Source organism: Salvelinus fontinalis, chromosome 27 (assembly GCF_029448725.1).
Source record: "Salvelinus fontinalis isolate EN_2023a chromosome 27, ASM2944872v1, whole genome shotgun sequence".
NCBI classification, from domain to species: domain Eukaryota; kingdom Metazoa; phylum Chordata; class Actinopteri; order Salmoniformes; family Salmonidae; genus Salvelinus; species Salvelinus fontinalis.
In genome coordinates, this window is record NC_074691.1 from 2,303,154 (window position 1) to 2,327,720 (window position 24,567).

Genomic DNA, 24,567 nt, shown 5'->3' on the forward strand with positions numbered 1-24,567 from the left:
TTGAGGATTCCTGGTCATTCTTTAAAAGTTACTTCCTCACCATATTAGACAAGCATGCTCCGTTCAAAAAATGCAGAACCAAGAACAGATATAGCCCTTGGTTCACTCCAGACCTGACTGCCCTCGACCAGCACAAAAACATCCTGTGGCGAACTGCAATAGCATCGAAGAGCCCCCGCGATATGCAACTGTTCAGGGAAGTCAGGAACCAATACACGCAGTCAGTCAGGAAAGCAAAGGCCAGTTTTTTCAAGCAGAAATTTGCATCCTGTAGCTCTAACTCCAAAAAGTTCTGGGATACTGTAAAGTCCATGGAAAACAAGAGCACCTCCTCCCAGCTGCCCACTTCACTGAGGCTAGGTAACACGGTCACCACTGATAAGTCCATGATAATCGAAAACTTCAACAAACATTTCTCAATGGCTGGCCATGCCTTCCTCCTGGCGACTCCAACCTTGGCCAACAGCCCCCCCCCCCCCCGCTGCTACTCGCCCAAGCCTCCCCAGCTTCTCCTTTACCCATATCCAGATAGCAGATGTTCTGAAAGAGCTGGAAAACCTGGACCCATACAAATCAGCTGGGCTTGACAATCTGGACCCCCTATTTCTGAAACTGTCCGCCGCCATTGTCGCACCCCCTATTACCAGCCTGTTCAACCTCTCCTTCGTATCATCTGAGATCCCCAAGGATTGGAAAGCTGCCGCGGTCATCCCCCTCTTCAAAGGGGGAGACACCCTGGACCCAAACTGTTACAGACCTATATCCATCCTGCCCTGCCTAGCTAAGGTCTTCGAAAGCCAAGTCAACAAACAGATCACTGACCATCTCGAATCCCACCGTACCTTCTCCGCTGTGCAATCCGGTTTCCGAGCCGGTCACGGGTGCACCTCAGCCACGCTCAAGGTACTAAACGATGTCATAACCGCCATCGATAAAAGGCATTACTGTGCAGCCGTCTTCATCGACCTGGCCAAGGCTTTCGACTCTGTCAATCACCATATTCTTATCGGCAGACTCAGTAGCCTCGGTTTTCCTAATGACTGCCTTGCCTGGTACACCAACTACTTTGCAGACAGAGTTCAGTGTGTCAAATCGGAGGGCATGTTGTCCGGTCCTCTGGCAGTCTATGGGGGTACCACAGGGTTCAATTCTTGGGCCGACTCTTTTCTCTGTATACATCAATGATGTTGCTCTTGCTGCGGGCGATTCCCTGATCCACCTCTATGCAGACGACACCATTCTGTACACTTCCGGCCCTTCCTTGGACACTGTGCTATCTAACCTCCAAACGAGCTTCAATGCCATACAACACTCCTTTCGTGGCCTCCAACTGCTCTTAAACGCTAGTAAAACCAAATGCATGCTTTTCAACCGTTCGCTGCCTGCACCCGCACGCCCGACTAGCATCACCACCCTGGACGGTTCCGACCTAGAATATGTGGACATCTATAAGTACCTAGGTGTCTGGCTAGACTGCAAACTCTCCTTCCAGACTCATATCAAACATCTCCAATCCAAAATCAAATCTAGAGTCGGCTTTCTATTCCGCAACAAAGCCTCCTTCACTCACGCCGCCAAACTTACCCTAGTAAAACTGACTATCCTACCGATCCTCGACTTCGGCGATGTCATCTACAAAATAGCGTCCAATACTCTACTCAGCAAACTGGATGCAGTCTATCACAGTGCCATCCGTTTTGTTACTAAAGCACCTTATACGACCCACCACTGCGACCTGTATGCCCTAGTCGGCTGGCCCTCGCTACATGTTCGTCGTCAGACCCACTGGCTCCAGGTCATCTACAAGGCTATGCTAGGTAAAGTGCCGCCTTATCTCAGTTCACTGGTCACGATGGCTACACCCACCCGTAGCACGCGCTCCAGCAGGTGTATCTCACTGATCATCCCTAAAGCCAAAACCTCATTTGGACGCCTTTCCTTCCAGTTCTCTGCTGCCTGCGACTGGAACGAATTGCAAAAATCTCTGAAGTTGGAGACTTTTATCTCCCTCAACAACTTTAAAAATCTGCTATCCGAGCAGCTAACCGATCGTTGCAGCTGTACATAGTCCATCTGTAAACTACCCACCCAATTTACCTACCTCACCCCCCATACTACTTTTATTTATTTACTCTTCTGCTCTTTTGCACACCAGTATCTCTTCTTGCACATGATCATCTGATGATTTATCAATCCAGTGTTAATCTGCTAAATTGTAATTACTCAATTTATTGCCTACCTCATGCCTTTTGCACACATTGTATATAGATTCTCTTTTTTCTACCATGTTATTGACTTGTTTATTGTTTACTCCATGTGTAACTCTGTGTTGTTGTCTCTTCACACTGCTATGCTTTATCTTGGCCAGGTCGCAGTTGCAAATGAGAACTTGTTCTCAACTAGCCTACCTGGTTAAATAAAGGTGAAATAAAAAAATATTAAAAAAAATAAATAAATATGAACTGTAACCCAGTAAAATCTTTGAAATTGTTGCTTGTTGCATTTATATTTTTGTTCAGTGTATATATGGACAGTTTTTTTTTATTCATACAGTATATTACTGACGATTCTAACAATTACCTATTTTCTCTTGTTCTGTCTCTAAGTCTTTCTGTTCGTGCTCCACATCCCTGGAAGCTTAAACACTCTGTCTTTCTCGATAGCACGTTTATGTCCTATGATGATGTTGAAACACAGGCACCTGAATCCATCCCTTTCAGGCCTGAACGCCCAGTTGATTTACATTTTGGCAGTGTATGTCAGGCAGTTCGGTCGACCGCTCAGGAAAGACAGACTTATTGTTGGCAGAGGTGTGTGGGTTCACTAAAAGTCAGGGTTGTGGTCTTGTTTTGGAGTGCCAGTCGTGTGGTGATTCTCTCGGAGAGTGGCCTGAGGTTACACTTACCGAATTCTGCTGGTTTCTTGGACTGTTCATTTACATGCGATTTACCGAACTGCCTGACCTTCATCAATACTGGGGTACAAAGTCTCTTCAGGGTTCTTGGGCTGTGGCTTTCATTTCGCGTAATCACTTTAAGTAGCACTTTATTTTACAGTACCGTTTCCACTGGTATTAACCTGGCAAAGGAATTTGTTTGGTGGAAACTGGTATTTTCAGCTTTGTTTTTCCAAAGAAGTGAACACAATGGATAACTAACTACCTGGTACCAAATTGTACCTAGTGGTGTTTGTCTGAATAAATCCAAAAGAACCAAGCAAGTAATTCATTAGGCATTTACTGTGTTACTACCATTTTACCATGTAATGTTTAAAGAAATAACTGGTCATTTATGTAGCATAAAATAAAAAAAGCTACCACTCATTAAATGTTATTTTGTCAATATGGTATCTCAAAATACGCCAATCTAGGAAAGCAATTTCACCACACCCGACATAACCTTTAACTTGACAAATGATGGCAAAAAGATGGTCATACAAATAAAACCCTTTTTATAACCCACTGTGATAAAAAAAAAAAAAAAAATCTAGACATTAGCCCTGTTTATACTCTACCCTATTAAGAGGCAAGTTTGCTGAGAGAAAATGGGTGCTAGAATTGACAGTGGGGGAGGTGGGGAAGAGTAGGGCAGTATATTAGAGGGCCGTCTTTGTACACGCACTGATTGGCCTAGCTCATAAATCTAGAGTAGAGCTGTTTGGCCTGGGCCACAGTGCTAACCAGCCAATCCATTACCCTTCCTTTTAGATATGGACAAACACGCACAGCCCCTGCCTGCGCCCAGCCAGAGAGGGGGAGAGAGGGACGAGGGGGTCGAAAGAGAAGGGGACATAGCAACAGGGAGTAATAATTAGCCCCAGATGAGCCTCATCCTTCTTCCCTCTCAACCCTCCATCCGTTCTTAAGATGATGACCATCCCCAACAAACACATGCTCCCACCCATAAGCATGACAATTCATGGGTTACTACTTCACAGCCATTTTTATATTTGTCTACAGACCTGCTGGCTTAAGTGAGCTATGATGGCTTTAGCCGCTTCTGCGTAGTCATCTGCTCCAAAGCTCCACTGTTCTCCTCATGTTGTTCTTAACGGTCATACTCTTCTTCTCCTCTATTCCACACCTTCCTTCATACTTTAATTCCTCCTCTTCACTGATCACCCCTTCCTGATTAGTTGGCTGTTTTATGTATGGACTGAGCTCTGTGTCCTCTCTATATCCACTCTAGCCATATACAGTCAAGTCCAAAATGATTGTCACTGTTACGGATACAGGTATCCTGTGTGTGTGTATTTCTTTATTCTCCTTCTCCCCTCACAGGTGGCAATCATCATTCCCCAATCAGTTACCAATCAATCAGAAGACACACCTCCTCCTGTTTCCATTACCCAATCACAACCCCTTTCCCTTGGTTTAAAAACCCATTCATTTGTTTTCTCTAGAGCTCAATCTCTCTGTCATGCAATCTCTCTGTAGATCTCTTGTTTTTGCAACAACATGTCACTTTGTCTGTTACCCTGTGAGTATTGTTTTTGTTAACTTCTTTGGGATAGGGGGGCGCTGTTTTCACTTTGTAAAAAATCGTTCCCAAATTAAACTGCCTCGTACTCAATTCTTGCTCGTACAATATTTATATTATTATTACTATTGGATCGAAAACACTCTCAAGTTTCTAAAACCGTTCGAATTATATCTGTGAGTAAAACAGAACTCATTTTGCAGCAAACTTCCTTTTTGGAAGTGAAAAATCTGAAATCGAGGCTCTGTTCCAGGGCCTTTCTATGCAAATCTATGGATATACATGCACTTCATACGCCTTCCACTAGATGTCTACAGGCAGTGAGAGGTGAAATGGGGTGTATTGCTTGATCTGAGGTCAAACAAGAGCTCTTGGAATGACATGACCCCAAATTCCTTTGTTCAGCAAGGCGCGGGAAGGACATCAGCATTGGCTTCTGAAAAGCTTTCGTTATAGACGGCTAATATCTCCGGCTTTGATTTTATTTGATAAATGTGATAATATCATCGTAAAGTATGTTTTTTCAATATAGTTTTATCAGATTATTGAAAGTTTATTGGGAGTTTTGGCTTTTTCCGTTCTCTGCGTTTGGTGATGATGGACAGCTTCGCACCGCTTGGCTAGCTTTGGTTACTAATTCGACAAGATAAGAGGACATTCTAAAACCAAACAAGGATTGTTCTGGACAAAGGACCCCTTGTACAAGATGCTGATGGAAGCTCAGCAAAAGTAGGAACAATTTATGATGTTATTTCGTATTTCTGTGGAAAATGGTTAGTATTATTTTCCGCCCTCATTGCAGGCGCTGTCTCGCTATAACGTAAGCTGTATGTCGTACTAAAGTTATTTTTAGAATTCTAACAAGCCGATTGCATTAACTTCTTGCGACTATAGGGGGTGCTGTTTTCTCATTAGCATAATTTGCATTACAGATTAAACGGCTTCCTACTCAATTCTTGATCGTACAATATGCATATTATTACTATTATTGGATAGAAAACACTCTCTAGTTTCTATAGCCGTTGGAATTTTGTCTCTGAGTGGAACAGAACTCATTCTACAGCAATTTCCCTGACATGGAGTCAGATTTCACACATTTTGGCCCCTGATCTGGAGTCAGTTTAAAGGCCACTGTGAACGCTATGAGGATACAGACACTGCTTACGTCTTCCCCTGGATGCCTTTACGTGATGACGCTTTGAATGGTATCGATTGCGCAATCACAGCCACTATAAAACAAAAAAACGTGTAGGTAGGAACTCTTTTCCAGCTGCGCCGGACGCGCGGTGGACACCACCCTGCTCTTTTTCCAAGCATTAGTGTAGCCAGTAATATTTCTCCGGTCATGTTTTTACCCGTTATAGGTGTTAAAAGCATCATAAGGTAGTTAATTTGAACTGTTGTATAGCAATTTATATCCTTTTAGTGCGATTTTGAGGCATTGCTTTGTTGTGCACTTTGACGCGCTGGGCACATTTCGGGGTCCCGGTCGTACGTTAGTGGGCATTTCGACGGACAAGTGGACATCTTTCGACCAAAAGAAGATTAGACCAAAGAAAGGATTCTTTGCCCAAGATTCTGATGGAAGAACAGCTCACAGTAAGAACAATTTATGATGATAAATCGTGTTTCTGTCGAAAAATGTTAAAGCTTACGCCGCCATTTTGTTTTGTATAGCTTCGCTTGGCGCAACCTGTATTGAAAAGTAAGGATAATTAAAAAAATGTAAATCAGCGATTGCATTAAGAACTAATTTGTCTTTCGATTCCTGTCAACCCTGTATTTTTTAGTCAAGTATATGATTAGCTATTGATTAAACTAGATCACTCAAAGATGGCGACCGACATTTCCAGGCTTGTTTTGCTACTATTTTCATTGTATAACCACGTTTTTTTATGGCTAAATATGCACATTTTCGAACAAACTGTATATGTATGTTGTAATAGGATGTTACAGGAGTGTCATCTGAAGAATTCTGAGAAGGTTAGTGAAAAAATAAATATATTTTGGCGATGATATGATATCGCTCTCTTTGGCTAGAATCAGTGCTCGGGTAACGTTTGCGTATGTGGTATGCTAATATAACGATTTATTGTGTTTTCGCCGTAAAACACTTAGAAAATCTGAAATGTTGTCTGAATTCACAAGATCTGTGTCTGTCCATTGCTATGTGCTGTGTATTTTTAAGAAATGTTTTATGATGAGTAAATTGGTAATACACGTTGCTGTCTGTAGTAATTCTAGGAGCTTTGGTGAGATTTGTGATGCTGGCTGCAATGGCAAACTATGATTTATACCTGAAATATGCACATTTTTCTAACAAAACCTATCCTATACCATAAATATGTTATCAGACTGTCATCTGATGAGGTTTTTTCTTGGTTAGTGGCTATCAATATCTTAGTTTAGCCGAATTGGTGATAGCTACTGGTGTAGCTGGTGGACAAAGAAAAATGGTGCTAACGTGTTTAGCTAATAGATTTACATATTGTGTCTTCCCTGTAAAACATTTAAAAAATCTGAAATGGTGGCTTTATTCACAAGATCTGTATCTTTCATTAGGTGTCTTGGACTTGTGATTTAATGATATTTAGATGCTACTATTTAATTGTGACGCTATGCTAGCAATGCTAATCAGTGTGGGGGGGGGGGGGGGGTGCTCCCGGATCCGGGGTAGAGGCTCGTTAGAGGTTAAGAACTAGTTTATCTTTCATTTGCTATCCAACATGTATTTTTTAGTAAAGTTTATGATGAGTTATTTGGTCAGATTAGGTGAGTGTCATAAATATATCCGGAGATTCTGGAAAAAAGTTGCTACGTTTTCACAATGTATAACCACGGATTTCAGCTCTAAATATGCACATTTTCGAACAAACCATATATGTATTGCGTAATATGATGTTATAGGACTGTCATCTGATGAAGATTGTGAAGGTTAATTAATAAATGTATATATTTTGCTGTTTTTGTCGCTATCGCTACCTTTGCGTTGAATGAATGCGCTTGTGTGGTTGGCTATTGTAGTAAGCTAATATAATGCTATATTGTGTTTTCGCTGTAAAACACTTAAAAAATCTGAAATATTGGCTGGATTCACAAGATGTTTGTCTTTCATTTGCTGTACACCATGTATTTTTCATAAATGTTTTATGATGAGTATTTAGGTATTTCACGTTGGTCTCTGTAATTGTTCTAGCTGCTTCGGTGCTATTTGTGATTGTAGCTGCAATGTAAAACTATGATTTATACCTGAAATATGCACATTCTTCGAACAAAACCTAGATTTATTGTGTAACATGTTATAAGACTGTCACCTGATGAAGTTGTTTCTTGGTTAGTGACTAATTCTATCTCTATTTGGTCGGTTTTGTGCAAGCTACCTGTGCTGTGAAAGAAATGTCTGTGCTTTTTTGTATTTGGTGGTGAGCTAACATAAATATACGTGGTGTTTTCGCTGTAAAACATTAAAAAAATCGGACATGTTGGCTGGATTCACAAGATGTTTATCTTTCATTTGCTGTATTGGACTTGTTAATGTGTGAAAGTAAGATATTTCAAAAAAATATATTTTGAATTTCGCGCGCTGTCTTTTCAGTGGAATGTGGGGGGGGGGGGGGGGGGGGGATCCGCTAGACAGGTTATGGTGTTTGACTGTTTGTTTGACGGTGGGAAAAGGGGGTACCAAGACAAGTCACCCATAGGAATACTTTGTCTAAGAACACTAGTTAGAACTGGGCGGACCACCCACTGTATCTTTGGTTAGTTAGCTGTAATTGAAGAAGGCTAGTCTAGCTTAGGGGTGTTTTTGGATATTTGTTTCTTTCCTTGGGTCCAGCTCAGCCCCCCCCCCCCCCCCTTACTGTGTGTTTAGCAAATAAACCATGAGTGTTTGACGTAATTTAGTTGTCTGTGGTTTTTCGTTCTCGCTGTTACGTTTTCACTATACTCTTCATGAGTTATGTTACAGGTCTTGTTACCACCCCCCCCCCCCCCCCTAGACTGTCGGGCCAAAAGGATTCGTAACAGTCACCCTTGATGATGCCAAACCCACCACTGGTGTGCGTTGCCAAAAAGCTCACGTTGTCCAAAAAATTTGAATGCCTGTAATTTGGTGAATGGCATTGGCACTTGCATTGGAACCGGTGCTATGGTCAGACGATATGAAAATAGAGCTCTTTGGCCACACACACCAGCGGTGGGTTTGGTGTCAAAAGAAAGATGCATACGCAAAAAAAGAACCCCAGACCTACTGTAAAATATGGTAGTGGATGTTAAAGGGCTATTTTACATCCACTGGTCCGGGGGCCCTTGTTAACCCATTTAAACCCACATTTTTCCTAGACATGAAAATATACAAATCATGTGTCATTAGTAACCCTTTGAAATAATCAATCATTCTTTTTTTTCTTTTTTTATGTTTTGAAATTGTGACCGGTGGGATAATGTGATGTATACTGAATTAACATAGTTCTCCTATGCAGTCATCAAAACTCTTATATATCCAAACTCTGCCAGTGACAAGAGTTTTACATGTGTTTAAAAATACATTTAATACTCTGTCAATGGCAGTTACCAGCATTGTCACTAGAATGCCCCGTCACATTCTAGTGTGACTATTTTACACATCAAAAACCCTTATACAACACTAATATGAATACTGAGAGCAAATACGAAAAAAACAAACATCCATCAACGTATGGGAAGATTCTAAATGGAGGAATTGTCTAAGATCCCTCGCCATTTGTGTTCTCCAATCTCATTAAACATTTTAGGAAAAGGCTCAGTGTTCTTGCAATGTGAGGTACAGGATTGGCAAACATTTTGACACCTATCTTTATGAGAAAGAGTTGCATGTTCGCTTCATACTCGTCGCCAAACCCACTGGCTACAGGTCATCTACAAGTCTCTGCTAGGTAAAGCCCCGCCTTATCTCAGCTCACTGGTTACCATAGCAGCACCCACTCGTAGCACGCGCTCCAGCAGGTATTTCTCACTGGTCACCCCCAAAGCCAATTCCTCTTTGGTCGCCTTTCCTTCCAGTTCTCTGCTGACAATGACTGGAACGAACTGCAAAAATCACTGAAGCTGGAGACTCATATCTCCCTCACTAGCTTTAAGCACCAGCTGTCAGAGCAGCTCGCAGATCACTGCACCTGTACATAGCTTATCTGTAAAAATCCCATTTATCTACCTCATCCCCATACTCTATTTATCTTGCTCCTTTGCACCCCAGTATCTCTACTTGCACATTCATCTTCTGCACATCTACCATTCCAGTGTTTAATTGCCATATTGTAATTACTTCACCACCATGGCCTATTTATTGCCTTAACTCCCTTATCTTACCTCATTTGCACAAACTGTATATAGACTTTGTTTTCTTTTCTACTGTATTATTGACTGTTTTTTTCATTCCATGTGTAACTCTGTGTTGTATGTGTCGAATTGCTATGCTTCATCTTCGCCAGGTCGCAGTTGCAAAGAGAACTTGTTCTCAACTAGCCTACCTGGTGAAATAAAACAAAATGTTAAATAAAATCTCTCTGAGCAACTGGATTAGTATATAATTTTCCTTTTTTTGCATGTAACATAGAGCAGCATTTTTTCTCATTATCAAGGGTGGCAATAATTTGGGACCTGACTGTACGTCAGCAACGTATCCGTTTCTATGTGATCATACACTTTCACTAATGCTAAGGAGGGTTTTTCTCTTAGAAGGCAACTGTTTTCTGTGAAATTACATTTGACAGTCAAACCTGGGTTCAAATGCTACTCAATCTGTCAGATACTTGGGCTCTATTTTAACAAACCTAACACAATGGTAAATCTTAGTGCTGGAGGTAGGGGTGTCAGAAATAATTTAGCTATTTTCACAACCAGAATTATCGGTGGTGGTGTGAAAGAGATGGATTTTCAAACATATAACAAAATGTTGGTGATCAGGCCTACCACCGTTGTGTCATTAGCAAACATGATGGTTTGTGTTGGAGTTGTGCATGGCCACGCAGTTGAGGATGTTGAACGCTGAGCTGTAGTCTATGAACAAGATTCTCACATACTTTTGCTCTCAACAAGAGGAACACCTGAGTCATCTGTGGATCTTTTGGAGAGGTATGCAAATTGGAGCTGGTCCAGGGTGTCTGGGATGATACGGAAGTGGTACTATGAAGCGTATGCTAAGCTACAGGACAGTTTGGCTAGCACAGACTGGAATACGTTTGGGGATTCATTCAATGGCATCAAGGAGTTAACCACATTAGTCACCGGCATAAGTGCAATGACGAAGTCGTCCCCACAGTGACCATACGTACATATCAGAAGCCACAGATTATATTCAACAGGCACACTGAGCTAAAGGCCAGAGCTGCCACTTTCAAGGAGTGGGACACTAATCTAGAACAAAAGAAATCCCACTACGACCTCAGACCAGCCATCAAACAGGCAAAGCTTCAATATAGTCTGACACTCTTCGGATGTGGCAGGACTTGCAAACTATCACGGTTAACAAAGGGAAACCCAACCGCGAGCTACCCAGTGACGTGAGTCTACCAGATGAGTTAATTGCCTTCTATGCTCACTTCGAGGCAAGCAACACTAAACAATATGTGAGGGCACAAGCTGTTCTGGACGACTGTGTGATCGTGCTCTACGTAGCCAATGTAAGTAAGACCTTTAAATGGGTTAACACTCACAAGACCGCAGGGCCAGATGGATTACCAGGACATGTACTCAGAGCATGTGTTGACCAATTGGCAAGTGTCTTCACTGACATTATCAACCCCTCCCTGACCCAGTCTGTAATATCTACATGTGTCAAGCAGACCACCATAGTCCCAGTGCCCAATAATGCCAAGGTAACCTGTCTCAATGAAAATCGCCTGTAGCACTCAAAAAAATAGCCAATACATTTTTTGTAAGGCTGGTTATGGCTCACATCAACACCATCATCACAGACACACTGGACCCAGTCCAATTCACATAACACCCCAACAGTTCCATAGATAATGCAATCTCTATTGCACTCCCCACTGCCTTCTCCAATCTGGACAAGAGGAACACCTACGGTTGAAGTCGGAAATTTACATACACCTTAGCCAAATACATTTAAACTCCGTTTTTCACAATTCTTGACATTTAATCCTAGGAAAAATCCCATGTCTTAGGTCAGTTAGGATCGCCACTTTATTTTAAGAATGTGAAATGTCAGAATAATAGTAGAGAATTATTTATTTCAGCTTTTATTTCTTTCATCACATTCCCAGTGGGTCAGAAGTTTAAATACTGTACACTCAATTAGTATTTGGTAGCATGGCCTTTAAATTGTTACACTGGGTGTCAAACCTTTCGGATAGCCTTCCACAAGCTTCCCACAATAAGATGGGTAAATTTTGTCACATTCCTCCTGACAGAGCTGGTATAACTGAGTCAGGTTTGTAGGCCTTCTTTGCTCGTAGGCCTTCTCGCTCGCACATGCTTTTTCAGTTCTGCCCACACATTTTCTATAGGATTGAGGTCAGGGCTTTGTGATGGCCACTCCAATACATTACATTAACATTTTAGTAATTTAGCAGACGCTCTTATCCAGAGCGACTTACAGTAGAGTGCATACATTTTATTACATTTTTTTTTTTTTTACATACTGAGACAAGGATATCCCTACCGGCCAAACCCTCCCTAACCCAGACGACGCTATGCCAATTGTGCGTCGCCCCACGGACCTCCCGGTTGCGGCCGGCTGCGACAGAGCCTGGGTGCGAACCCAGCCCAGCCTGGGCGCGAACCCAGAGACTCTGGTGGCGCAGCTAGCACTGCGATGCAGTGCCCTAGACCACTGCTCCACCCGGGAGGGCCCGGGAGGACCCGCAATACCTAGACTTTGTTGTCCTTTAGCCATTTTGCCACAACTTTGAAGGTAGGTGTAACGGATTTCCTCTTCGTCTGAGGAGTAGCAAGGATCGGACCAATGTGCAGCGTGGTAAGTGTCCATAATGAGATATTTAATAACCTTACAGAACACTGAACAAAAGTACAAACAAACACCAGAAACAGTCCCGTATGGTGCAAACATTAACACAGGAAACAACCACCCACAAAACACAATAGAAAACAGGCTATCTAAATATGGCTCCCAATCAGAGACAACGACTGACACCTGCCTCTGATTGAGAACCATACTAGGCCAAACACATAGAAATATAACAACAGAACAAAACATAGAAAAACAACATAGAATGCCCACCCCAACTCACGCCCTGACCAACTAAAATAAAGACATAAAAAAGGAACTAAGGTCAGAACGTGACAGTAGGCCTTAAAATACATCCACAGGTACACCTCCAATTGACTCAAATGAAGTCAATTAGCCTATCAGAAGCTTCTAAAGCCGTCACATAATTTTCTGTAATTTTCCAAGCTGTTAAAAAAAAAAGCCATGACAGAATTTTCTGGAATTTTCCAAGCTGTTTAAATGCACAGTCAACTTAGTGTATGTAAACTTCTGACCCCCTGGAATTGTGATACAATTAATTATATGTGAAATAATGTAAACAATTGTTGGAAAAATTACTTGAGTCATGCACAAAGTGGATGTCCTAACCGACTTGCCAAAACTATAGTTTGTTAACAAGAAATTTGTGGAGTGGTTGAAAAATAAGTTTTAATGACTCCAACCTAAGTGTATGTAAACTTCCGACTTCAACTGTATGTGAGAATGCTGTTCATTGACTATAGTTCAGCGTTCAACACTATAGTTCCCTCCAAGCTAATCACTAAGCTAAGTACCCTGGGATTGAACACCTCCCTCTGAAACTGGATCCTGGACTTCCTGATGGGCCGCCCCCAGGTGGTGAGAGTAGGTAACAACATATCAGCCACGCTGACCCTCAACACGGGGGCCCCTCAGGGGTGCGTGCTCAGTCCCATCTTTTAGTCGCTGTTCACCATGACAGCATGTGCGTGAACCACTCCAACACCATCATTAGGTTGGCTGACGAGATGACAGTGGTTGGCCTGATTACCAACAATGGGAGGAGGTCAGAGACCTGGAAGTGTTGTGTCAGGAGGACAACCTCTCCCTCAACTTCAGCAAGACAAAGGAGCTGATCGTGGAGTATAGGAAATGGAGGGTCAAACACACCCCCATTCACATTGACGGGGCTATAGTGGAGCAGGTTGAGAGCTTAAAGTTCCTTGGTGTTCACATGACTAAGGATCATGGTCCACACACACCAACACAGTTGTGAAGAAAGGGGCTGGAAAGATATGGCCCTCAGTTCCTCAAAAAGTTCTACAGCTACGCTATTGAGAACATCTTGACTGGCTGCATCATCACTTGGTACGGCAACTGCTTGGGATCTCACTGCAAGGCGCTATACATTGGGTGGAGCAATGTACGCCCCAGTACATCACTAGGGCCGAGCTCCCTGCCATCCAGCACCTCTGTATCAAAGGAAGGCCGTAAAAGTTTTCAAAGACTCCAGCCACCCAATTCAGACTGTTCTCTCTGCTACTGCATAGCAAGCGGTAGTGATGCACAAAGTCTGGACCAGCAGGACCCTGAACAACCCTAACCCCCGTAGTTAGTTAACCCTTTTCTGCCTGGCGGAATGTTATTCTTTTTACTGGACCATGACCTCCGTGTGCATAAATGAGAGTCATTTTCTGGGGTCAAACCTTACATGAAAACATTAGACATATTTTCAAAGCTGAAAAACAGCTCTTTCAAATGATGAGACATATATCCATAATATAAGACATATAAGACATATTAACATAATCACTGTACTCAGCCAGGAAGAAAATAAACGGGGAAAATGTTTGTCAATACATAACATATGTGGAATCATTGTCACACCCTCAACTGTTTCACCTGTCCTCGTTATTGTCTCCACCCCCTCCAGGTGTCGCTTGTTTTCCCCAGTGTATTTATCCCTGTGTTTCCTGTCTCTCTGTGCCACTTCGTCTTGTATGTTTCCAAGTCAATCAGCAGTTTTCCCGTTCTCCAGCTTTTTGCATTCTCCTTTTACTAGTCCTCCCGGATTTGACCCTTGCCTGTTTCTGGACTTTGTAAACGCCTGCCTGACCATTCTGCCTGCCTTGACCTCGAGCCTGTATGCCACTCTGTACCTCCTGGACTCTGATCTGGTTTTGACCTTTTTGCCTGTCCATGGTCATTCTCTTGCCTACCCCTTTGGATTAATAAACATTGTAAGACTCCAACCATCTGCCTCCTGTGTCTGCATTTGGGTCTCGCCTTGTGCCTTGATAATCATGTAGTGACCAGAAAATTGTTAAACAAATTCAAATATCTTTTATATTTGTGAATCTTCAAATAGCCACCCTTTGCCTTGATGAAAGCTTTGCACACTCTTAGCATTCTCTTAACCAGCTTCACCTGGAATGCTTTTCCAACAGTCTTGAAGGAGTTCCCGCATGCTAAGCACTTGTTGGCTGCTTTTCCTTCACTCTACGGTCCGACTCATCCCAAACCATCTCAATTTGGTTGAGGTTGGGGAATTGTGGGTGCCAGGTCATCTGATGCAGCACTCAATCACTCTCCTTCTTGGCCAAATAGGTCTTACACAGTCTGGAGGTGTGTTGGGTCATTGTCCTGTTGAAAAAAGAATGATAGTAACACTAAGCCCAAACTAGATGGGATGGCGTATCGCTGCAGAATTCTGCTGTAGCCATGCTGATTAAGTGTGACTTGAATTCTAAATAAATCAGTGTCACCAGCATAGCACGCCCACATCATAACACCTCCTCCTCCATGCTTTACGATGGGAAATACACATCATCTGTTCACCCACACCGTGTCTCACAAAGACATAGTGATGTCTTCACTATTATTCTACAATATAAAAAACAGTAAAAATAAAGAAAACCCCTTAAAAAAAGACATACCCAATGAATGACATGCCCCTGAAGCAAGGATATGCATATCATTGGTACCATTTGAAAGGAAACAATTTGAAGTTTGTGGAACTGTGAAAGGAATGTAGGAGAATATAACACAATAGATCTGGTAAAAGATAATACAAAGAAAAAAACAACCGTTCTTTTGTATTTTTTGTACCTTCATCTTTGAAATGCAAGAGAAAGGCCATAATGTATTATTCCAGCCCAAGTACAATTTAGATTATGGCCACTCGATGGCAGCGTTGTATGTGCAAGGTTTCAGACTGATCCAATAAACCATTGCATTTCTGTTCAACATTTTCTATAAAGACTGCCCAAATGTGCTTGATTTGTTTATTAATAACTTTTCATGTTCAAAATTGTGCACTCTCCTCAAACAATAGCAAGTGCAGTTAGATTAACAAGAATTTAAGCTTTCTGCCAATATCAGATATGTCTATGTCGTGGGAAATGTTCTTGTTACTTACAAACTAATGCTAATTGCTTTAGCCTACGTTAGCTCAACTGTCCCGTGGAAGGGACACTGATCCCGAAGAAGATTTATGCAAAACACAATTTAGACAGGCCCACTGGGCTAAAGATGGACCAGCCCATTTAGCATTTGCCCGAACTGCCCTATGGCCAGTCTGTTTCAGCCTGCATCTCTCTGTGGTCTGACAGTTTTATCACTTGTGCCTCCATGCCTCACTTAACAGCTATGCCTCTTAAGTCATTATTCCTCAATCGCTTAAACAGGAAAAGGTCAACTAGCCATGAATATCAAATAGTCACTCAAGTTTTTAATTGTTAGAATTCCTAGTTTCGATGTTTTGGGAATTCTTTGTTGCTATTTTCCCCCATCCATGCTGGTGCCTTAGTAGAGTATGCATGGGTAATTGTTTTGACATGGAAATGAGGAAATAGAATGAGTTTCTTTTCCTTATTCATTTCCAGAAGATCTACATCTATAAACATATTTTTTCAAACAAAACCAACCAGAGCTATTCTCTCCATCGATCAAACACATTGTTATTGCAGAATTGCGTTGCACTGTTATAACTTCTCAAGGGTCATGTTATTGTTCAGTATTGGACTGTAATGTTTTCTGCATTTCATAGACTCCTGGTATGTCTGCATCCTAAAACAAGGCCATTGTGTTCTGGAACGGTTGCTTGTATAAACTAACTGTTGCGTAAACAATATGGTTGTATTATCACCTCCCACTATATAAGGGACATGGAACCAATTATTATCTGACCTTCTTCCCTGACTGAGATCAGAGGGGGATCTACCTTGCAGCTGCTCATATGTATTAAAGATTCACTATCATAATTATAAATTAGTCTCTGCCTAATCTGTGGATCAAGTTTTCCACAACAATATTAATCTATTTGTACATGGCTACAGTGATAGTCCTCTCCAATTCCAAGTCATTATCCAAACAAAATATTGCAGCTTTGATTCTGTGTGGACATGTGCCAGCCAATGCGAAGCGTGACTATATACACAGCTGTGTAAATTGTTAATTTGTCATGGGTAAACAAACCGTGAGTTGTCTGGAGAGGCAAATATGATAATTGTTTGAGGATTACGGGGATGTGGGAGGCAGCTTGGCGGGGACTGTGCGTACATGAGGGGGAAGAGCTTAGCTCAAACACAGCCACTGTCTTCAGACAACTGGGATTAGCTGGGGTGCTAATGCTAAAAGTGCATAGGGGAAATGCTAATACTATGCTAACAGTTCTAATGCTAACACCCAGAGCTTAGCATTGGAAGAACTGAGTCTAGGCCCCTGAGGATCACCTCGGTGCGGACTACAGAGATGCCACTCACTGGGTGAAGCTTCATTTGTGTGGCAAACGTAGGCCTACACAAAGAAAGGTGTGTAGGGATACTCGTATTTCACACAAGAATAGGCTAACATATTCTGTTTGCTATTTTAAAATTCCATGGCATGTGAAAGGACTTGATAACCATCTTCGAATACATTTAAAATGTATTCAGGAACTAAAAATGAACTCCAAACAAGCGTTTCAGGTGTTTGTGAAAGGAAAGACAAGGTAGAATGTATTTTAAACATGTTACAAATACATTTGTGTTACAATAACATTTATTGTTGTGTAATAATTTTTTCAATTGAATTTCCAAGATGTTTTTAACATGTACATTTCCGGTAGTGTAATGCTGGAAAACAGTCATTCAACCCTGGTAAAGATACATAATTATTGCCATTTGCTGTATCTTTATTGTTAATTTATGCCCCAAAAAAGTAATGTATGCTACGACAAACAAAGTCTTGTAGGTAACGTGGGAAAAATGTTTTCCCAACAACCCGGCCACACAGTCGCAATAGCAACATTTCTATAATAGATGTTTAATTCCCAATCTTCTGTGTGTGAACCAACAAAATAAAGTACAGTTGAAGTCGAAGGTTTACATACACCTGTAAATGGTCTGGGTGTAGCTGGTGCAAAGGAGTCAGGCACAGGACAGCAGAGATGAGTAACACAATGAACTTGACTCAAAATTACCAAAAACATGAGTAATACCAAGCCCACACAAAAGGACCGAAATACATAAAACAAACACGCACAAAAACCATGTAGGATTGAAGTCAGGGCTTTGTGATGGCCAATACTTTGACTTTGTTGTCCTTAAGCCATTTTGCCACAACTTTGGAAGTATGCTTGGGGTCATTGTCCATTTGGAAGACCCATTTGCGACCAAGCTTTAACTTCCTGACTAATGTCTTGAGATGTTGCTTCAATATATCCACATAATTTTCATTCCTCATGATGCCATCTATTTTGTGAAGTGCACCAGTCCCTCTTGCAGCAAAGCAGTTCACAGTTGGGATGGTGTTCTTCGGCTTGCAAGCCTCCCCCTTTTTGCACCAAACATAACAATGGTCATTATGGCCAAAGAGTTCTATTTTTGATTCAACAGACCAGAGGACCTTTCTCCAAAAGTACCATCTTTGTCCCAATGTGCAGTTGCAAACCGTAGTCTGGCTTTTTTATGGCGGTTTTGGAGCAATGGCTTCTTCCTTGCTGAGCGGCCTTTCAGGTTATGTCGATATAGGACTCGATTTACTGTGGATATAGATACTTTTGTACCCGTTTCCTCCAGCATCTTCACAAGGTCCTTTGCTGTTGTTCTGGGATTGATTTGCACTTTTCATACCAAAGTACGTTCATCTCTAGGAGACAGAACGCGTCGCCTTCCTGAGCGGTATGGCGGCTGCGTGGTCCCATGGTGTTTATACTTGCGTACTATTGTTTGTGTAGATGAACGTGGAAATTACTCCCAAGGATGAGCCAGACTTGTGGAGGTCTACAGTTTTTTTGTGAGGTCTTGGCTGATTTCTTTTGATTTTCCCATGATGTCAAGCAAAGAGGCACTGAGTTTGAAGGTAGGCCTTGAAATACATCCTCAGGTACCCTTTCAATTGACTCAAATTATGTAAATTAGCCTATCAGAAGCTTTGAAAGCCATGATATAATTTTCTGTAATTTTCCAAGCTGTTTAAATGCACAGTCAACTTAGTGTATGTTAACTTCTGACCCACTAGACTTGTGATACAGTGAATTATAAGTTAAATAATCTGTCTGTTAACAATTGTTGGCAAAATGACTTGTGTCATGCACAAAGTAGATGTCCTAACGGACTTTCCAAAATTATAGTTTCTTAATTAACAAGAAATTTGTGGAGTGGTTGAAAAACGAATTTTAATGACTCCAACCGAAGTGTATTTAATCTTCCGACTTCAACTGTATGTTAGTTACCAGGGAAACTGAGCCATAGAAGCAACCTTTTTCTTTGTCTAGCACTGGGGTGAGCTCCTTCCTACCCATATAGCTGCAATCCAGATGGCACTATATTCCCTATATAGTGCAATACTTTTGATCAGAGCCCTATTCTCCTTTTTCTGGAACGTCACAGTGGTCACAGCGAGTTCATTGCAATTGTGTTTCTATTTCCGGCAAACATTCGCTTGACGCTAGCGCATGCAAAAGTGATACTTTCCGTTGAGGGCTCGACAGTTTTACACTGACAGAACCGCACAATAGACGTTATATATTCATTACGAGGCTGTCACAGTAATTGGAGGAAGAGGAGGCAGTTTTTTTTACAACAGCAATGTTTTGAACACCAACATCTACGTCGATCTGAATGTACCCGAGGAGCCCCATACGACCTGCATCCAAGTACCTGCACCTGCTAAAGACACAGAATCTTTGCGGCTTTGGCTTAAAGCGTTGAATATTTAAAAACCACCAAAACGTCCCTTTGTGTGCCCCTACCCTTTGTGTGCTCCTACCACTTCTTTGACAAGAAGCCTACAGTGGAGCATCCTTACCCAGAAAAATGGCTTGGCTACGATGCTCCACTCGCGAAGAAGCGTCGGGTGTTGCTCAGGCAGTAATCAGTGACAGGTAAGCCAAACGCTAGAGCAGTTTGCCTGCTCTCATTTTGTGTCTCCTTCTTGCTCTTGTAGCTAAGCAGTCTCACAATAGCGCCATTTATTTCCTTTACAACTCAATAATTAAAGTCCCATTTTATAAAATACTTAATTATTAAATATTATTAGGAGCGTCCATGTAGTACGGTGCTTTATTGAACTCTGACTGCATACAGGCTTGTCTCTTGCTGCCTTTTCTACCCTGGCGGAATATCTTCTACCCCTCTACAAAGGCAGCTTTCAGTTAGACCTGACAGACCAACTCCTGATGACGCTGAAGCTCAACTTGCTGCAGCAGTACCTAGCAGAATGGTTTGGGGTTTCACCACCCAGGAAAAACATGCATTATCGACTGCTCAGAAACTGCTTTACAGAAGTGCAAGAATCTGGATTTAAGGGGGGAGTCATTCAGCCATTACTACGCCCAGAACACAATCAAGTACCTGGTGGCTATTGCACCTTGTGGTCTAGTGATGTTCATCTCCTCAGCATATGGAGGTACATGTAGTGTAGCGACAAATATATAACTTTTGGATTCTGGGTTCCTGGAGTACCTCTGTCCAGGTGATGAGCTCATGGCTGACCAGGGCTTCACAATCCGTGATCTGCTACACGAGAGGAAGGTCACATGAACAATTCCAGGCTTCACAAAAAGAAGCACACAGATGTCAGAGGGCGACACCACATGTACAAGACGGATAGCTAACGTGAGGGTTCAGGTGGAACGCTTAATTCAAAGGCCCAAGAATCGTTTAGAATCATTTCACAGACAGTGCCAATCAACCTCTCATCTAAAATGGGCAAAATACTTTGAATCTGTGCTGCCCTGAGTAGCCTGCGTGGTGATATCATTCATGAAGATGCTGAATGTACTGACCCGTCAAACGCAATTCACAGGGTCGATTTCACAATATGAATTAAAGTTGGGTCAAAAATTACGTTAAATAAATTTCAATTCATTATATAACAACTAGACTAAATTATTTGTTTTCCATACTCATACATTTTTATAAAAAACAAAGTCATAAAAATGATTTACACAATACTGTGACTGTTGATGCATTGTCAGGCTTTTAAATTGAAAAACAATGTGTTAACAGTAACTACAAACAGGAGAGACATCTGACCACATACTTCTACAGAGCTGCATATATTTGTCACTCAGTGACACTCTGCCTGCCTGATGCTCTTCAACAATAAATGGCAGCTTGTGGGTAAAGTAGAAGGCCTTCAACCTCAGGACAGCCTCTGCACAGAACTGTGCATCATAGGGAACAGGGATGACAACTTGCTGGGACGGAGTCCAGATGAGCATCTTACTTTCTCACAGTCCTGTTTCTCACAGACCAGTCCATGTGGTTGCAGTGGGGGGGTGGGCCCTCCACCACCTACACATCACAGGCTTTCCCATTGAAGACATCATCCAGAGAATCACAGCCCTTCCACATGACAGGACACTTGATCTCCAACAGCTCCCTGGAGTTCAGCACTCCTGTCAGGGCTTGCTGATAGCCATGGCTCTTCAACACTGACAACAGTGCCTCTGTGGTTCACAGAGTATCCACAGTCTTCCAGCCACTTGGAGGCCATCAGCTCATTATCTTTCCCGTAGCGTGTGCCTGCATTCCCTCGGGAACCTGGGATACAGATGCTCCTGGAGAAACTTACCAGGGTTGGTGGATTTCCTGACAGGGACCTTCTTGGCTGAGCTCGCAGTAACTTTAAGCGTCCTTGAGTCATGCCACAAGTGTGAGGCACTCTGCTCCTTTGTGATCTGTTCCGAAGCAGTCAACCGGGCCGGGTCATGTTTCACAAATGAATTGTAAAAGGACAGGCACTTCTGAAAGTTGTAATTGACACGCTCTTCATGTGGTCGGGAAAGAGTAGAGAATCTATATAAAGTTATTATATGGCGTTAGAAAGCATTGAACAGAAGAGACCCACATCAGATCAAATACGTTAAAATGGTACAGCCACAAATAAATATTCCTTTCAGTCCAATTTTACCTGGGATGCTACTGGCTGTGATATTACTCTCGGTTCAGCATTAACAGACTGATAGAGCAGACTCCCCTCAGGCAGATTCAGGTGTCTCAGGCTCCTGCTCAATTCCTCCTGTGAGTGGAATGCAGGAGTGGGAGGCAGGGGTGGACATTCTGGATGCTTTTCTGCATATTGGTCACTGGATTTATGGTGTGTGAAGTCAATGCTGTTTAACCGCTTTGGCTCAAGGTCCCTCCGAGTCCCTGTGTTCCATTATCGCTGCTCATCTGTGCAGGCTATGCCGGTTAGCCCACTGGACACTGCATTCTGCACCTGTGATAGAATGTTTGTGACAAAAAGACATTCAGAGAAAATCCCATTATTAACAATTGTGTGACAGGACTATGTGATCAATTTAATCAAAACACATGCGAGTTTCATCATAAACTTACCTTGATATTGTTCCCAATGAGATTATACCACTTATACTTACCATACATTAGCCATTACCCCCAACCACAGTGGTATTTTACAAACCTTATTCACCCAGAAAAACTATAACACTAAAGAAATACATGTGATGCTGACATGTTTAAATACATGTTATACCCTACTCACCTGGGCTCCATAAACCTACCTTGCTTCACCAACATGAGATTTGACAGGATACTTACATATTCCACACATTAATACCGCAGTTCTGTTGATCCACAAATACATAACCAATAAATCATGTCATTCTCAATTCAGCTACCGTCCTACAAAGCGTTTGGTCTAACTGCTATGTTAAACATGACTATTGTATCATTCTGTGTCTAGACAAGGCAGCACTGTGCACTTTCGTCTATAAAAAGGAACGAAGAAAGTAGGCTGTAAACATAAATTACAAGAGCAAGTAATGTGGAGATTGATCGTAGATATAACCTGAGAACTCTATCATAACATTCACCTATTAAGCCTGGTGAAGAAGAACTTGGCCCACTTTACCACTGTGGAGGTACTGATAGGCCTCTGTACTCCTGTCATTTTTCATAGTGGAACCATCCACTTCCAAAGAGAGCACGAAGTAATTAAAAATGTCCCCATACGTCATTTCAGGCCATTTTATCATGTCATCCATCCAAGTATTAATCATGGACAGATGGGGTACGTCCGCCCTCCGAAGATCCATTTGTGTGTGTTCCCAAATGTGAGCTCTGTTTTGTGTTATGTGTTAAGATGTGTTAATGATGCACGTTTTTTATATTATTAGCTAGCCACCGCTCGGACATAATTTGCTAGCGTTGCCGGAAGTTGTGAAACAGAAACAAAAACACAAACGAGTTCGTTTGGAACTGTGTCGAGTGGGCGGGGCAAAATAAGGCGAATAGTCAAAAGCAGTTCACTACATGGAATAGGTTGCTATTTGGGACAGCTTGTCACTGCTTTAGCCCTTCCCTCCCGTATGGACCCTGGTCAAAAGTAGTGCACTACATAGGGAATATGGTACTTTTTGGGATGCATCCTGTCGCTCCTACCTGCCACTCTAATGGGCCCTGGTCAAAAGTAGTGCACTAGGGGATAGTGTTCTATTTTAGGACACTCCCTTAGCCCTTCCCTCCCCTGCGACGGACTGCGGGCTGGTTTCCAGGGAACGGGTGGTCTGTCTGTCTCGGCTGGAACGGGACATGTGTATAGAGGTATGTGAGCAGGCTTTGTGTCATTGTGTCAGGCGAGAGGGGCCTTTGTGCTCTTAACCAGAGGGGAAGGTCCGACAGATTAAGCCTTTAGAAGTGCGACCGACCACCATGAGGGCAGGCCACAAAGGAGGGTGTGTGTGTTTCTCTCTCTTTGTGTGTGTGTGTGTGTGTGTGTGTGTGTGTGTGTGTGTGTGTGTGTGTGTGTGTGTGTGTGTGTGTGTGTGTGTGTGTGTGTGTGTGTGTGTGTGTGTGTGTGTGTGTGTGTGTGTGTGTGTGTGTGTGTGTGTGTGTGTGAGAAAGAGAGATTGAATATTTGAGTGTGGGTGTATTTCTGTGTGTCGGTGTGTTTGTAAATGCATGTGTGTGTGCGCTTGCGCGTTAATACGCTTGCATGCGTGCATGCCTTGTTGCGTGTGTGTGTGTGTGTTAGCATTAGCTAGCCAGATTCTCATACAGGTCAGCAGGTCAATGGCTCTCACCCATCTGTCCCTCTGATGGCATTACTCCCACTCTCCCAGGTTGCCTGGTTGGTTGTTTGGTTGGTTGATTCTTCTACTGTGAGTGAACTAATCTCACTCCAACACCCTGTCTGTATCCCAAATGGCACCTCATTCCCTATGCAGTGCACTACATTTGACCTGGGCCCATAGTGATCTGGTCAAAAGTAGTGCAGTATATAAGGAACAGGGGGCCATTTGGGACGCAGCCCTTTGTGATCCATAGCAGCATCCTTTGGTCTGCTCCTTTAAGCCACTGATCCCACCTACACAACAAAACGCACAGAGCTGAGGGGAGCGGTGCAATCACAGACATACAGATGGACCGATTGGGGCAGGAGGAGGTGGAGAAATGGAGAGACACAAGAAGGATAGAAGCAGGTTGCATGGGAAGTGCCATATGTCCTTATTATCGTTCTGTGTAGCACCCTGAGCTACACAAACAAAAGCAGAATTTATACATACAGTGGGGCAAAAAAATATTTAGTCAGCCACCAATTGTGCAAGTTCTCCCACTTAAAAAGATGAGAGAGGCCTGTAATTTTCATCATAGGTACACTTCAACTATGACA